Source organism: Pan troglodytes, chromosome 11 (assembly GCF_028858775.2).
Source record: "Pan troglodytes isolate AG18354 chromosome 11, NHGRI_mPanTro3-v2.0_pri, whole genome shotgun sequence".
Lineage (NCBI taxonomy): Eukaryota > Metazoa > Chordata > Mammalia > Primates > Hominidae > Pan > Pan troglodytes.
In genome coordinates, this window is record NC_072409.2 from 154,781 (window position 1) to 171,392 (window position 16,612).

Genomic DNA, 16,612 nt, shown 5'->3' on the forward strand with positions numbered 1-16,612 from the left:
ATGTTGTTAATTTGTAGCTTTGCCCTAGCCGCTTGGCCCCAGCCACTTTGACCCAACCTGGAGCTCACAAAAACATGTGTTGTATAAAATCAAAGTTTAAGGGATGTAGGGCTGTGCAGGACGTGCCTTGTTAACAAAATGTTTACCAGCAGTATACTTGGTAAAAGTCATCGCCATTCTCTAGTCTCAATAAACCGGGGACACAATGCACTGTGGAAAGCCGCAGGGACCTCTGCCCTTGAAAGCAGGGTATTGTCCAAGCTTTCTCCCCATGTGATAGTCTGAAATATAGCCTCATGGGATGAGAAAGACCTGACCGTCCCCCAGCCCGACACCCGTAATGGGTCCGTGCTGAGGTGGATTAGTAAAAGAGGAAAGCCTCTTGCAGCTGAGATGGAGGAAGGCCACTATCTCCTGCTGGCCCCTGGGAACTGAATGTCTCGGTGTAAAACCCGATTGTACATTCGTTCAACTCTGAGATAGGAGAAAAGCTGCCCTGTGGCGGGAGGCCAGACATGTTTGCAGTAACACTGCCTTGTTCTTCTTTACTCCACTGAGATGTTTGGGTGGAGAGAAACAAATCTGGCTTACGTGCACGTCCAGTCATAGCACCTTCCCTTGAACCTAATTATGACATGGATTCTTTTGCTCACATGTCTTCTGCTGACTCTCTCCTTATCATCACCCTGCTCTCCTACTACATTCCTTTCTGCTAAAATCATGAAAATCATAATCAATAAAAACTGAGGGAACTCAGAGGCTGGTGCCGGTGCAGGTCCTTGGTGTGCTGAGCGCCGGTCCCCTGGACCCACTGTTGTATCTTTACACTTTCTCTCTGTGTCTTATTTCTTTTCTCAGTCTCTCGTCCCACCCAACTAGAAATACTCACAGGTGTGGAGGGGCAGTCCACCACTTCATCCACCTTCTGTCATATTGAAAGTAACATCATCTTCTTCCCTCCAGGATCGTGGGAATAATATCCCTGGGGGGTTTCCACTTTCTGCCATGTATGTAGTCATATCACCCCCTCCGCCGTGGAATATCATTAAGGAACATCTCACACGGGGCTGTATACTTCCTCCGATATTGGGAGTGACATCAACCTCTCGGTCTCTGAATATGAGGAAGAAAATCACAGGGCGGGTGTACACCTCGTGCTCTACGATGGGGAGTCATGTCTGTCTGTTATGGGGAGTAATATCATCCTCTCCCTTTCAGGATACTAATAACAATTTAACAGGCTGGGTGAACACAGCCTGCGATGCTGAAATTATCATCCTCTCCCCCTCTTTCTCCCCTGGCTCTTAGGATGCCCATCTCAGCGGAGCGAGCCACCCCCCGCGAGGCGGGGACTGAGCCAGCCCCTCTTCCCCCCTGGCTCTTAGGACCCCCATCGCAGTGGGGGGATGCACCCCTGGCGAGGCGCGGACTTAGAGCCAGCCGCTCTTCCCCCCCTGGCTCTTGGGACCCCCATCGCAGGGGGGAGGCACCCCCTCGTGGCGGGGACTGAGAGCCAGCCCCTCTTCCCTCCATTTCTCTTAGGACCCCCATCGCAGGGGGGGAGGCACCCCCCGCGAGGCGGGGACTGAGAGCCAGCCGCTCTTTCCCCCCTGGCTCTTAGGACCCCCATCGCAGGGAGGGGAGGCACCCCCCGCGAGGCGGTGACTGAGAGCCAGCCCTTCTTCCTCGCCCAACTCTGAGGATCCCCATCACACGGGGGAGGCACACCGCGTGAGGCGGGGACTGAGAGCCAGTCCCTCTTCCCCCCCTGGCTTATGACCCCCATCGAGGATTCTAAGACCCTTAGGACCGACCTGGAGGGCTGTGGGTATTAGGTGTCCAAGAAGAAAACTCAGATCTGCCGACGACCGCAGGTAGCTTACTTGGGATTTACTATTCGACAGGTGTCCGAAAGCAGCCCGGGATCCGAAAGAAAGCAGGTCATTTGCAATCTTCCGGAGCCTAAGGGCAGAAGGCTGGTGAGAGAATTCCTAGGAGCTGTGGGGTTTTGTAGACTGCGGAGCCCAACTTTGCAGTATTAGCCACGCCTTTGTATGACGTCACAAAGGGGGCGGGGACCGGGAACATTTGGAATGGGGATTCCAACAACAGCAAGTCTTTCATGACTTAAAGGAAAAACTTCTGAAAGCCCCAGCCCAGGGGCTAGCGGATCTCACAAAGCCTTTTCCACTGTATGCGTCAGAGAAAAGATGGCAGCTGGACTTTAAACCCAAACTGTGGGGCCATGGCTGAGGCCGGTGGCCTACCTCTCTAAACAGCTAGACAGGGTTTCTAAAGGATGGCCCCCCTGTTTGAGGGCCTTGGCAGCAACTGCCCTGCTAGTACAAGAAGCAAATCAGCTGACTCTTGGGAAAAACCAGAACATAAAGGCCCCCCAAGCTGTGGTGACTGAAAGCCAGCCCCTCTTCCCCTCCTGGCTCTTAGGACCCCCATCGCAGGAAGGGGAGGCACTCCCCGAGAGGCGGGCACTGAGAGCCAGCCCCTCATCCCCCCCCTGGCTCTTAGGACCCACATCGCAGGGGGAGGAGGCACCTCCAGTGAGGCGGGGTCTCAGAGCCAGCCCCTCTTCCCCCACTGGCCCTTAGGACCCCCATCGCAGGGGGGGAGGCACCCCCCACGAGGCGGAGACTGAGAGCCAGCCCCTCTAAGCCTTCTGGCTCTTAGGACCCCCATCACGGGGGGGGGAGGCACCCCCCGCGAGGCGGGTACAGAGAGCCAGCCCCTCTAAGCCTTCTGGCTCTTAGGACCCCCATCACGGGGGGAGGGAGGCACCCCCCGCGAGGCGGGTACAGAGAGCCAGCCCCTCTAAGCCTTCTGGCTCTTAGGACCCCCATCACGGGGGGAGGGAGGCACCCCCCGCGAGGCGGGTACAGAGAGCCAGCCCCTCTAAGCCTTCTGGCTCTTAGGAACCCCATCACGGGGGGGGGAGGCACCCCCCGCGAGGCGGGTATAGAGAGCCAGCCCCTCTTCTGCTCCTGGCTCTTAGGACCCCCATCACAGGGGGGGAGGCACCCCCCGCAAGGCGGGTACAGTGAGCCAGCCCCTCTTCCCCCACTGGCCCTTAGGAACCCCATCACGGGGGGGGAGGCACCCCCCGTGAGGCAGGTTCTCAGAGCCAGCCCCCCTTCCCCCACTGGCCCTTAGGACCCCCATCGCAGGGGGGGGAGGCACCCCCCGTGAGGCGGGGTCTCAGAGGCAGCCCCTCTTCCCCCACTGGCCCTTAGGACCCCCATCGCAGGGGGGGGAGGCACCCCCAGCGAGGCGGGGTCTCAGAGCCAGCCCCTCTTCCCCCACTGGCTCTTAGGACCCCCATCGCAGTGAGGGGAGGCACCCCCAGCGAGGCGGGGTCTCAGAGCCAGCCCCTCTTCCCCCGCTGGCTCTGAGGATCCTCCGTGGACTCACAGCCTCTTTACCATATTGTGAGTAATATCATCTCCCCCTCTGGAGATTACGAACTCTTTCACAGACGGGTGTACACCCTCGGTGTACAGAGGGTGTACACCCGTCTGTATTGGGAGTCATATCATCCTCTTCCTCCCTGAATATGAAGAACAGTATCACAGGGGTGTTTCTGCTCCCTGCGATATCGCGTGTCATATCCTCCTCTCCCACGTTGCAATTAGAAGGAGTATCAGTGGGGGCGTGTCCACCTGTAGGGAAAAGAGAGAGAGATCAGACTGTCACTGTGTCCATGTAGAAAGGAGAGACATAAGAGACTCCATTTTGAAAAAGACCTGTCCTTTAAACAATTGCTTTGCTGAGATGTTGTTAATTTGTAGCTTTGCCCTAGCCGCTTGGCCCCAGCCACTTTGACCCAACCTGGAGCTCACAAAAACATGTGTTGTATAAAATCAAAGTTTAAGGGATGTAGGGCTGTGCAGGACGTGCCTTGTTAACAAAATGTTTACCAGCAGTATACTTGGTAAAAGTCATCGCCATTCTCTAGTCTCAATAAACCGGGGACACAATGCACTGTGGAAAGCCGCAGGGACCTCTGCCCTTGAAAGCAGGGTATTGTCCAAGCTTTCTCCCCATGTGATAGTCTGAAATATAGCCTCATGGGATGAGAAAGACCTGACCGTCCCCCAGCCCGACACCCGTAATGGGTCCGTGCTGAGGTGGATTAGTAAAAGAGGAAAGCCTCTTGCAGCTGAGATGGAGGAAGGCCACTATCTCCTGCTGGCCCCTGGGAACTGAATGTCTCGGTGTAAAACCCGATTGTACATTCGTTCAACTCTGAGATAGGAGAAAAGCTGCCCTGTGGCGGGAGGCCAGACATGTTTGCAGTAACACTGCCTTGTTCTTCTTTACTCCACTGAGATGTTTGGGTGGAGAGAAACAAATCTGGCTTACGTGCACGTCCAGTCATAGCACCTTCCCTTGAACCTAATTATGACATGGATTCTTTTGCTCACATGTCTTCTGCTGACTCTCTCCTTATCATCACCCTGCTCTCCTACTACATTCCTTTCTGCTAAAATCATGAAAATCATAATCAATAAAAACTGAGGGAACTCAGAGGCTGGTGCCGGTGCAGGTCCTTGGTGTGCTGAGCGCCGGTCCCCTGGACCCACTGTTGTATCTTTACACTTTCTCTCTGTGTCTTATTTCTTTTCTCAGTCTCTCGTCCCACCCAACTAGAAATACTCACAGGTGTGGAGGGGCAGTCCACCACTTCATCCACCTTCTGTCATATTGAAAGTAACATCATCTTCTTCCCTCCAGGATCGTGGGAATAATATCCCTGGGGGGTTTCCACTTTCTGCCATGTATGTAGTCATATCACCCCCTCCGCCGTGGAATATCATTAAGGAACATCTCACACGGGGCTGTATACTTCCTCCGATATTGGGAGTGACATCAACCTCTCGGTCTCTGAATATGAGGAAGAAAATCACAGGGCGGGTGTACACCTCGTGCTCTACGATGGGGAGTCATGTCTGTCTGTTATGGGGAGTAATATCATCCTCTCCCTTTCAGGATACTAATAACAATTTAACAGGCTGGGTGAACACAGCCTGCGATGCTGAAATTATCATCCTCTCCCCCTCTTTCTCCCCTGGCTCTTAGGATGCCCATCTCAGCGGAGCGAGCCACCCCCCGCGAGGCGGGGACTGAGCCAGCCCCTCTTCCCCCCTGGCTCTTAGGACCCCCATCGCAGTGGGGGGATGCACCCCTGGCGAGGCGCGGACTTAGAGCCAGCCGCTCTTCCCCCCCTGGCTCTTGGGACCCCCATCGCAGGGGGGAGGCACCCCCTCGTGGCGGGGACTGAGAGCCAGCCCCTCTTCCCTCCATTTCTCTTAGGACCCCCATCGCAGGGGGGGAGGCACCCCCCGCGAGGCGGGGACTGAGAGCCAGCCGCTCTTTCCCCCCTGGCTCTTAGGACCCCCATCGCAGGGAGGGGAGGCACCCCCCGCGAGGCGGTGACTGAGAGCCAGCCCTTCTTCCTCGCCCAACTCTGAGGATCCCCATCACACGGGGGAGGCACACCGCGCGAGGCGGGGACTGAGAGCCAGTCCCTCTTCCCCCCCTGGCTTATGACCCCCATCGAGGATTCTAAGACCCTTAGGACCGACCTGGAGGGCTGTGGGTATTAGGTGTCCAAGAAGAAAACTCAGATCTGCCGACGACCGCAGGTAGCTTACTTGGGATTTACTATTCGACAGGTGTCCGAAAGCAGCCCGGGATCCGAAAGAAAGCAGGTCATTTGCAATCTTCCGGAGCCTAAGGGCAGAAGGCTGGTGAGAGAATTCCTAGGAGCTGTGGGGTTTTGTAGACTGCGGAGCCCAACTTTGCAGTATTAGCCACGCCTTTGTATGACGTCACAAAGGGGGCGGGGACCGGGAACTTTTGGAATGGGGATTCCAACAACAGCAAGTCTTTCATGACTTAAAGGAAAAACTTCTGAAAGCCCCAGCCCAGGGGCTAGCGGATCTCACAAAGCCTTTTCCACTGTATGCGTCAGAGAAAAGATGGCAGCTGGACTTTAAACCCAAACTGTGGGGCCATGGCTGAGGCCGGTGGCCTACCTCTCTAAACAGCTAGACAGGGTTTCTAAAGGATGGCCCCCCTGTTTGAGGGCCTTGGCAGCAACTGCCCTGCTAGTACAAGAAGCAAATCAGCTGACTCTTGGGAAAAACCAGAACATAAAGGCCCCCCAAGCTGTGGTGACTGAAAGCCAGCCCCTCTTCCCCTCCTGGCTCTTAGGACCCCCATCGCAGGAAGGGGAGGCACTCCCCGAGAGGCGGGCACTGAGAGCCAGCCCCTCATCCCCCCCCTGGCTCTTAGGACCCACATCGCAGGGGGAGGAGGCACCTCCAGTGAGGCGGGGTCTCAGAGCCAGCCCCTCTTCCCCCACTGGCCCTTAGGACCCCCATCGCAGGGGGGGAGGCACCCCCCACGAGGCGGAGACTGAGAGCCAGCCCCTCTAAGCCTTCTGGCTCTTAGGACCCCCATCACGGGGGGGGGAGGCACCCCCCGCGAGGCGGGTACAGAGAGCCAGCCCCTCTAAGCCTTCTGGCTCTTAGGACCCCCATCACGGGGGGAGGGAGGCACCCCCCGCGAGGCGGGTACAGAGAGCCAGCCCCTCTAAGCCTTCTGGCTCTTAGGACCCCCATCACGGGGGGAGGGAGGCACCCCCCGCGAGGCGGGTACAGAGAGCCAGCCCCTCTAAGCCTTCTGGCTCTTAGGAACCCCATCACGGGGGGGGGAGGCACCCCCCGCGAGGCGGGTATAGAGAGCCAGCCCCTCTTCTGCTCCTGGCTCTTAGGACCCCCATCACAGGGGGGGAGGCACCCCCCGCAAGGCGGGTACAGTGAGCCAGCCCCTCTTCCCCCACTGGCCCTTAGGAACCCCATCACGGGGGGGGAGGCACCCCCCGTGAGGCAGGTTCTCAGAGCCAGCCCCCCTTCCCCCACTGGCCCTTAGGACCCCCATCGCAGGGGGGGGAGGCACCCCCCGTGAGGCGGGGTCTCAGAGGCAGCCCCTCTTCCCCCACTGGCCCTTAGGACCCCCATCGCAGGGGGGGGAGGCACCCCCAGCGAGGCGGGGTCTCAGAGCCAGCCCCTCTTCCCCCACTGGCTCTTAGGACCCCCATCGCAGTGAGGGGAGGCACCCCCAGCGAGGCGGGGTCTCAGAGCCAGCCCCTCTTCCCCCGCTGGCTCTGAGGATCCTCCGTGGACTCACAGCCTCTTTACCATATTGTGAGTAATATCATCTCCCCCTCTGGAGATTACGAACTCTTTCACAGACGGGTGTACACCCTCGGTGTACAGAGGGTGTACACCCGTCTGTATTGGGAGTCATATCATCCTCTTCCTCCCTGAATATGAAGAACAGTATCACAGGGGTGTTTCTGCTCCCTGCGATATCGCGTGTCATATCCTCCTCTCCCACGTTGCAATTAGAAGGAGTATCAGTGGGGGCGTGTCCACCTGTAGGGAAAAGAGAGAGAGATCAGACTGTCACTGTGTCCATGTAGAAAGGAGAGACATAAGAGACTCCATTTTGAAAAAGACCTGTCCTTTAAACAATTGCTTTGCTGAGATGTTGTTAATTTGTAGCTTTGCCCTAGCCGCTTGGCCCCAGCCACTTTGACCCAACCTGGAGCTCACAAAAACATGTGTTGTATAAAATCAAAGTTTAAGGGATGTAGGGCTGTGCAGGACGTGCCTTGTTAACAAAATGTTTACCAGCAGTATACTTGGTAAAAGTCATCGCCATTCTCTAGTCTCAATAAACCGGGGACACAATGCACTGTGGAAAGCCGCAGGGACCTCTGCCCTTGAAAGCAGGGTATTGTCCAAGCTTTCTCCCCATGTGATAGTCTGAAATATAGCCTCATGGGATGAGAAAGACCTGACCGTCCCCCAGCCCGACACCCGTAATGGGTCCGTGCTGAGGTGGATTAGTAAAAGAGGAAAGCCTCTTGCAGCTGAGATGGAGGAAGGCCACTATCTCCTGCTGGCCCCTGGGAACTGAATGTCTCGGTGTAAAACCCGATTGTACATTCGTTCAACTCTGAGATAGGAGAAAAGCTGCCCTGTGGCGGGAGGCCAGACATGTTTGCAGTAACACTGCCTTGTTCTTCTTTACTCCACTGAGATGTTTGGGTGGAGAGAAACAAATCTGGCTTACGTGCACGTCCAGTCATAGCACCTTCCCTTGAACCTAATTATGACATGGATTCTTTTGCTCACATGTCTTCTGCTGACTCTCTCCTTATCATCACCCTGCTCTCCTACTACATTCCTTTCTGCTAAAATCATGAAAATCATAATCAATAAAAACTGAGGGAACTCAGAGGCTGGTGCCGGTGCAGGTCCTTGGTGTGCTGAGCGCCGGTCCCCTGGACCCACTGTTGTATCTTTACACTTTCTCTCTGTGTCTTATTTCTTTTCTCAGTCTCTCGTCCCACCCAACTAGAAATACTCACAGGTGTGGAGGGGCAGTCCACCACTTCATCCACCTTCTGTCATATTGAAAGTAACATCATCTTCTTCCCTCCAGGATCGTGGGAATAATATCCCTGGGGGGTTTCCACTTTCTGCCATGTATGTAGTCATATCACCCCCTCCGCCGTGGAATATCATTAAGGAACATCTCACACGGGGCTGTATACTTCCTCCGATATTGGGAGTGACATCAACCTCTCGGTCTCTGAATATGAGGAAGAAAATCACAGGGCGGGTGTACACCTCGTGCTCTACGATGGGGAGTCATGTCTGTCTGTTATGGGGAGTAATATCATCCTCTCCCTTTCAGGATACTAATAACAATTTAACAGGCTGGGTGAACACAGCCTGCGATGCTGAAATTATCATCCTCTCCCCCTCTTTCTCCCCTGGCTCTTAGGATGCCCATCTCAGCGGAGCGAGCCACCCCCCGCGAGGCGGGGACTGAGCCAGCCCCTCTTCCCCCCTGGCTCTTAGGACCCCCATCGCAGTGGGGGGATGCACCCCTGGCGAGGCGCGGACTTAGAGCCAGCCGCTCTTCCCCCCCTGGCTCTTGGGACCCCCATCGCAGGGGGGAGGCACCCCCTCGTGGCGGGGACTGAGAGCCAGCCCCTCTTCCCTCCATTTCTCTTAGGACCCCCATCGCAGGGGGGGAGGCACCCCCCGCGAGGCGGGGACTGAGAGCCAGCCGCTCTTTCCCCCCTGGCTCTTAGGACCCCCATCGCAGGGAGGGGAGGCACCCCCCGCGAGGCGGTGACTGAGAGCCAGCCCTTCTTCCTCGCCCAACTCTGAGGATCCCCATCACACGGGGGAGGCACACCGCGCGAGGCGGGGACTGAGAGCCAGTCCCTCTTCCCCCCCTGGCTTATGACCCCCATCGAGGATTCTAAGACCCTTAGGACCGACCTGGAGGGCTGTGGGTATTAGGTGTCCAAGAAGAAAACTCAGATCTGCCGACGACCGCAGGTAGCTTACTTGGGATTTACTATTCGACAGGTGTCCGAAAGCAGCCCGGGATCCGAAAGAAAGCAGGTCATTTGCAATCTTCCGGAGCCTAAGGGCAGAAGGCTGGTGAGAGAATTCCTAGGAGCTGTGGGGTTTTGTAGACTGCGGAGCCCAACTTTGCAGTATTAGCCACGCCTTTGTATGACGTCACAAAGGGGGCGGGGACCGGGAACATTTGGAATGGGGATTCCAACAACAGCAAGTCTTTCATGACTTAAAGGAAAAACTTCTGAAAGCCCCAGCCCAGGGGCTAGCGGATCTCACAAAGCCTTTTCCACTGTATGCGTCAGAGAAAAGATGGCAGCTGGACTTTAAACCCAAACTGTGGGGCCATGGCTGAGGCCGGTGGCCTACCTCTCTAAACAGCTAGACAGGGTTTCTAAAGGATGGCCCCCCTGTTTGAGGGCCTTGGCAGCAACTGCCCTGCTAGTACAAGAAGCAAATCAGCTGACTCTTGGGAAAAACCAGAACATAAAGGCCCCCCAAGCTGTGGTGACTGAAAGCCAGCCCCTCTTCCCCTCCTGGCTCTTAGGACCCCCATCGCAGGAAGGGGAGGCACTCCCCGAGAGGCGGGCACTGAGAGCCAGCCCCTCATCCCCCCCCGGCTCTTAGGACCCACATCGCAGGGGGAGGAGGCACCTCCAGTGAGGCGGGGTCTCAGAGCCAGCCCCTCTTCCCCCACTGGCCCTTAGGACCCCCATCGCAGGGGGGGAGGCACCCCCCACGAGGCGGAGACTGAGAGCCAGCCCCTCTAAGCCTTCTGGCTCTTAGGACCCCCATCACGGGGGGGGGAGGCACCCCCCGCGAGGCGGGTACAGAGAGCCAGCCCCTCTAAGCCTTCTGGCTCTTAGGACCCCCATCACGGGGGGAGGGAGGCACCCCCCGCGAGGCGGGTACAGAGAGCCAGCCCCTCTAAGCCTTCTGGCTCTTAGGACCCCCATCACGGGGGGAGGGAGGCACCCCCCGCGAGGCGGGTACAGAGAGCCAGCCCCTCTAAGCCTTCTGGCTCTTAGGAACCCCATCACGGGGGGGGGAGGCACCCCCCGCGAGGCGGGTATAGAGAGCCAGCCCCTCTTCTGCTCCTGGCTCTTAGGACCCCCATCACAGGGGGGGAGGCACCCCCCGCAAGGCGGGTACAGTGAGCCAGCCCCTCTTCCCCCACTGGCCCTTAGGAACCCCATCACGGGGGGGGAGGCACCCCCCGTGAGGCAGGTTCTCAGAGCCAGCCCCCCTTCCCCCACTGGCCCTTAGGACCCCCATCGCAGGGGGGGGAGGCACCCCCCGTGAGGCGGGGTCTCAGAGGCAGCCCCTCTTCCCCCACTGGCCCTTAGGACCCCCATCGCAGGGGGGGGAGGCACCCCCAGCGAGGCGGGGTCTCAGAGCCAGCCCCTCTTCCCCCACTGGCTCTTAGGACCCCCATCGCAGTGAGGGGAGGCACCCCCAGCGAGGCGGGGTCTCAGAGCCAGCCCCTCTTCCCCCGCTGGCTCTGAGGATCCTCCGTGGACTCACAGCCTCTTTACCATATTGTGAGTAATATCATCTCCCCCTCTGGAGATTACGAACTCTTTCACAGACGGGTGTACACCCTCGGTGTACAGAGGGTGTACACCCGTCTGTATTGGGAGTCATATCATCCTCTTCCTCCCTGAATATGAAGAACAGTATCACAGGGGTGTTTCTGCTCCCTGCGATATCGCGTGTCATATCCTCCTCTCCCACGTTGCAATTAGAAGGAGTATCAGTGGGGGCGTGTCCACCTGTAGGGAAAAGAGAGAGAGATCAGACTGTCACTGTGTCCATGTAGAAAGGAGAGACATAAGAGACTCCATTTTGAAAAAGACCTGTCCTTTAAACAATTGCTTTGCTGAGATGTTGTTAATTTGTAGCTTTGCCCTAGCCGCTTGGCCCCAGCCACTTTGACCCAACCTGGAGCTCACAAAAACATGTGTTGTATAAAATCAAAGTTTAAGGGATGTAGGGCTGTGCAGGACGTGCCTTGTTAACAAAATGTTTACCAGCAGTATACTTGGTAAAAGTCATCGCCATTCTCTAGTCTCAATAAACCGGGGACACAATGCACTGTGGAAAGCCGCAGGGACCTCTGCCCTTGAAAGCAGGGTATTGTCCAAGCTTTCTCCCCATGTGATAGTCTGAAATATAGCCTCATGGGATGAGAAAGACCTGACCGTCCCCCAGCCCGACACCCGTAATGGGTCCGTGCTGAGGTGGATTAGTAAAAGAGGAAAGCCTCTTGCAGCTGAGATGGAGGAAGGCCACTATCTCCTGCTGGCCCCTGGGAACTGAATGTCTCGGTGTAAAACCCGATTGTACATTCGTTCAACTCTGAGATAGGAGAAAAGCTGCCCTGTGGCGGGAGGCCAGACATGTTTGCAGTAACACTGCCTTGTTCTTCTTTACTCCACTGAGATGTTTGGGTGGAGAGAAACAAATCTGGCTTACGTGCACGTCCAGTCATAGCACCTTCCCTTGAACCTAATTATGACATGGATTCTTTTGCTCACATGTCTTCTGCTGACTCTCTCCTTATCATCACCCTGCTCTCCTACTACATTCCTTTCTGCTAAAATCATGAAAATCATAATCAATAAAAACTGAGGGAACTCAGAGGCTGGTGCCGGTGCAGGTCCTTGGTGTGCTGAGCGCCGGTCCCCTGGACCCACTGTTGTATCTTTACACTTTCTCTCTGTGTCTTATTTCTTTTCTCAGTCTCTCGTCCCACCCAACTAGAAATACTCACAGGTGTGGAGGGGCAGTCCACCACTTCATCCACCTTCTGTCATATTGAAAGTAACATCATCTTCTTCCCTCCAGGATCGTGGGAATAATATCCCTGGGGGGTTTCCACTTTCTGCCATGTATGTAGTCATATCACCCCCTCCGCCGTGGAATATCATTAAGGAACATCTCACACGGGGCTGTATACTTCCTCCGATATTGGGAGTGACATCAACCTCTCGGTCTCTGAATATGAGGAAGAAAATCACAGGGCGGGTGTACACCTCGTGCTCTACGATGGGGAGTCATGTCTGTCTGTTATGGGGAGTAATATCATCCTCTCCCTTTCAGGATACTAATAACAATTTAACAGGCTGGGTGAACACAGCCTGCGATGCTGAAATTATCATCCTCTCCCCCTCTTTCTCCCCTGGCTCTTAGGATGCCCATCTCAGCGGAGCGAGCCACCCCCCGCGAGGCGGGGACTGAGCCAGCCCCTCTTCCCCCCTGGCTCTTAGGACCCCCATCGCAGTGGGGGGATGCACCCCTGGCGAGGCGCGGACTTAGAGCCAGCCGCTCTTCCCCCCCTGGCTCTTGGGACCCCCATCGCAGGGGGGAGGCACCCCCTCGTGGCGGGGACTGAGAGCCAGCCCCTCTTCCCTCCATTTCTCTTAGGACCCCCATCGCAGGGGGGGAGGCACCCCCCGCGAGGCGGGGACTGAGAGCCAGCCGCTCTTTCCCCCCTGGCTCTTAGGACCCCCATCGCAGGGAGGGGAGGCACCCCCCGCGAGGCGGTGACTGAGAGCCAGCCCTTCTTCCTCGCCCAACTCTGAGGATCCCCATCACACGGGGGAGGCACACCGCGCGAGGCGGGGACTGAGAGCCAGTCCCTCTTCCCCCCCTGGCTTATGACCCCCATCGAGGATTCTAAGACCCTTAGGACCGACCTGGAGGGCTGTGGGTATTAGGTGTCCAAGAAGAAAACTCAGATCTGCCGACGACCGCAGGTAGCTTACTTGGGATTTACTATTCGACAGGTGTCCGAAAGCAGCCCGGGATCCGAAAGAAAGCAGGTCATTTGCAATCTTCCGGAGCCTAAGGGCAGAAGGCTGGTGAGAGAATTCCTAGGAGCTGTGGGGTTTTGTAGACTGCGGAGCCCAACTTTGCAGTATTAGCCACGCCTTTGTATGACGTCACAAAGGGGGCGGGGACCGGGAACTTTTGGAATGGGGATTCCAACAACAGCAAGTCTTTCATGACTTAAAGGAAAAACTTCTGAAAGCCCCAGCCCAGGGGCTAGCGGATCTCACAAAGCCTTTTCCACTGTATGCGTCAGAGAAAAGATGGCAGCTGGACTTTAAACCCAAACTGTGGGGCCATGGCTGAGGCCGGTGGCCTACCTCTCTAAACAGCTAGACAGGGTTTCTAAAGGATGGCCCCCCTGTTTGAGGGCCTTGGCAGCAACTGCCCTGCTAGTACAAGAAGCAAATCAGCTGACTCTTGGGAAAAACCAGAACATAAAGGCCCCCCAAGCTGTGGTGACTGAAAGCCAGCCCCTCTTCCCCTCCTGGCTCTTAGGACCCCCATCGCAGGAAGGGGAGGCACTCCCCGAGAGGCGGGCACTGAGAGCCAGCCCCTCATCCCCCCCCTGGCTCTTAGGACCCACATCGCAGGGGGAGGAGGCACCTCCAGTGAGGCGGGGTCTCAGAGCCAGCCCCTCTTCCCCCACTGGCCCTTAGGACCCCCATCGCAGGGGGGGAGGCACCCCCCACGAGGCGGAGACTGAGAGCCAGCCCCTCTAAGCCTTCTGGCTCTTAGGACCCCCATCACGGGGGGGGGGAGGCACCCCCCGCGAGGCGGGTACAGAGAGCCAGCCCCTCTAAGCCTTCTGGCTCTTAGGACCCCCATCACGGGGGGAGGGAGGCACCCCCCGCGAGGCGGGTACAGAGAGCCAGCCCCTCTAAGCCTTCTGGCTCTTAGGACCCCCATCACGGGGGGAGGGAGGCACCCCCCGCGAGGCGGGTACAGAGAGCCAGCCCCTCTAAGCCTTCTGGCTCTTAGGAACCCCATCACGGGGGGGGGAGGCACCCCCCGCGAGGCGGGTATAGAGAGCCAGCCCCTCTTCTGCTCCTGGCTCTTAGGACCCCCATCACAGGGGGGGAGGCACCCCCCGCAAGGCGGGTACAGTGAGCCAGCCCCTCTTCCCCCACTGGCCCTTAGGAACCCCATCACGGGGGGGGAGGCACCCCCCGTGAGGCAGGTTCTCAGAGCCAGCCCCCCTTCCCCCACTGGCCCTTAGGACCCCCATCGCAGGGGGGGGAGGCACCCCCCGTGAGGCGGGGTCTCAGAGGCAGCCCCTCTTCCCCCACTGGCCCTTAGGACCCCCATCGCAGGGGGGGGAGGCACCCCCAGCGAGGCGGGGTCTCAGAGCCAGCCCCTCTTCCCCCACTGGCTCTTAGGACCCCCATCGCAGTGAGGGGAGGCACCCCCAGCGAGGCGGGGTCTCAGAGCCAGCCCCTCTTCCCCCGCTGGCTCTGAGGATCCTCCGTGGACTCACAGCCTCTTTACCATATTGTGAGTAATATCATCTCCCCCTCTGGAGATTACGAACTCTTTCACAGACGGGTGTACACCCTCGGTGTACAGAGGGTGTACACCCGTCTGTATTGGGAGTCATATCATCCTCTTCCTCCCTGAATATGAAGAACAGTATCACAGGGGTGTTTCTGCTCCCTGCGATATCGCGTGTCATATCCTCCTCTCCCACGTTGCAATTAGAAGGAGTATCAGTGGGGGCGTGTCCACCTGTAGGGAAAAGAGAGAGAGATCAGACTGTCACTGTGTCCATGTAGAAAGGAGAGACATAAGAGACTCCATTTTGAAAAAGACCTGTCCTTTAAACAATTGCTTTGCTGAGATGTTGTTAATTTGTAGCTTTGCCCTAGCCGCTTGGCCCCAGCCACTTTGACCCAACCTGGAGCTCACAAAAACATGTGTTGTATAAAATCAAAGTTTAAGGGATGTAGGGCTGTGCAGGACGTGCCTTGTTAACAAAATGTTTACCAGCAGTATACTTGGTAAAAGTCATCGCCATTCTCTAGTCTCAATAAACCGGGGACACAATGCACTGTGGAAAGCCGCAGGGACCTCTGCCCTTGAAAGCAGGGTATTGTCCAAGCTTTCTCCCCATGTGATAGTCTGAAATATAGCCTCATGGGATGAGAAAGACCTGACCGTCCCCCAGCCCGACACCCGTAATGGGTCCGTGCTGAGGTGGATTAGTAAAAGAGGAAAGCCTCTTGCAGCTGAGATGGAGGAAGGCCACTATCTCCTGCTGGCCCCTGGGAACTGAATGTCTCGGTGTAAAACCCGATTGTACATTCGTTCAACTCTGAGATAGGAGAAAAGCTGCCCTGTGGCGGGAGGCCAGACATGTTTGCAGTAACACTGCCTTGTTCTTCTTTACTCCACTGAGATGTTTGGGTGGAGAGAAACAAATCTGGCTTACGTGCACGTCCAGTCATAGCACCTTCCCTTGAACCTAATTATGACATGGATTCTTTTGCTCACATGTCTTCTGCTGACTCTCTCCTTATCATCACCCTGCTCTCCTACTACATTCCTTTCTGCTAAAATCATGAAAATCATAATCAATAAAAACTGAGGGAACTCAGAGGCTGGTGCCGGTGCAGGTCCTTGGTGTGCTGAGCGCCGGTCCCCTGGACCCACTGTTGTATCTTTACACTTTCTCTCTGTGTCTTATTTCTTTTCTCAGTCTCTCGTCCCACCCAACTAGAAATACTCACAGGTGTGGAGGGGCAGTCCACCACTTCATCCACCTTCTGTCATATTGAAAGTAACATCATCTTCTTCCCTCCAGGATCGTGGGAATAATATCCCTGGGGGGTTTCCACTTTCTGCCATGTATGTAGTCATATCACCCCCTCCGCCGTGGAATATCATTAAGGAACATCTCACACGGGGCTGTATACTTCCTCCGATATTGGGAGTGACATCAACCTCTCGGTCTCTGAATATGAGGAAGAAAATCACAGGGCGGGTGTACACCTCGTGCTCTACGATGGGGAGTCATGTCTGTCTGTTATGGGGAGTAATATCATCCTCTCCCTTTCAGGATACTAATAACAATTTAACAGGCTGGGTGAACACAGCCTGCGATGCTGAAATTATCATCCTCTCCCCCTCTTTCTCCCCTGGCTCTTAGGATGCCCATCTCAGCGGAGCGAGCCACCCCCCGCGAGGCGGGGACTGAGCCAGCCCCTCTTCCCCCCTGGCTCTTAGGACCCCCATCGCAGTGGGGGGATGCACCCCTGGCGAGGCGCGGACTTAGAGCCAGCCGCTCTTCCCCCCCTGGCTCTTGGGACCCCCATCGCAGG

At 56.7% G+C, this 16,612-nt stretch overlaps 1 long non-coding RNA gene across 4 annotated transcripts in view; it reads right to left on the minus strand.

Annotated features, from left to right (window-relative positions):
* The window catches only part of LOC134807616 (uncharacterized), a 37,563-nt gene that overhangs the window by 4,545 nt on the left and 16,406 nt on the right, over positions 1–16,612 (minus strand). For 3 of the 4 annotated variants that reach the window (XR_010148518.1, XR_010148517.1, XR_010148515.1), the window contains exons 10-18: positions 16,022–16,245; positions 13,163–15,020; positions 12,238–12,461; positions 9,381–11,236; positions 8,456–8,679; positions 5,598–7,454; positions 4,673–4,896; positions 1,815–3,671; positions 890–1,113 (exon numbers count right to left, since the gene is read on the minus strand). This is a non-coding gene — a long non-coding RNA (uncharacterized LOC134807616). The remainder of the gene's footprint in view (positions 1–889; positions 1,114–1,814; positions 3,672–4,672; positions 4,897–5,597; positions 7,455–8,455; positions 8,680–9,380; positions 11,237–12,237; positions 12,462–13,162; positions 15,021–16,021; positions 16,246–16,612) is intronic. The other variant, XR_010148516.1, reaches the window with a different exon arrangement.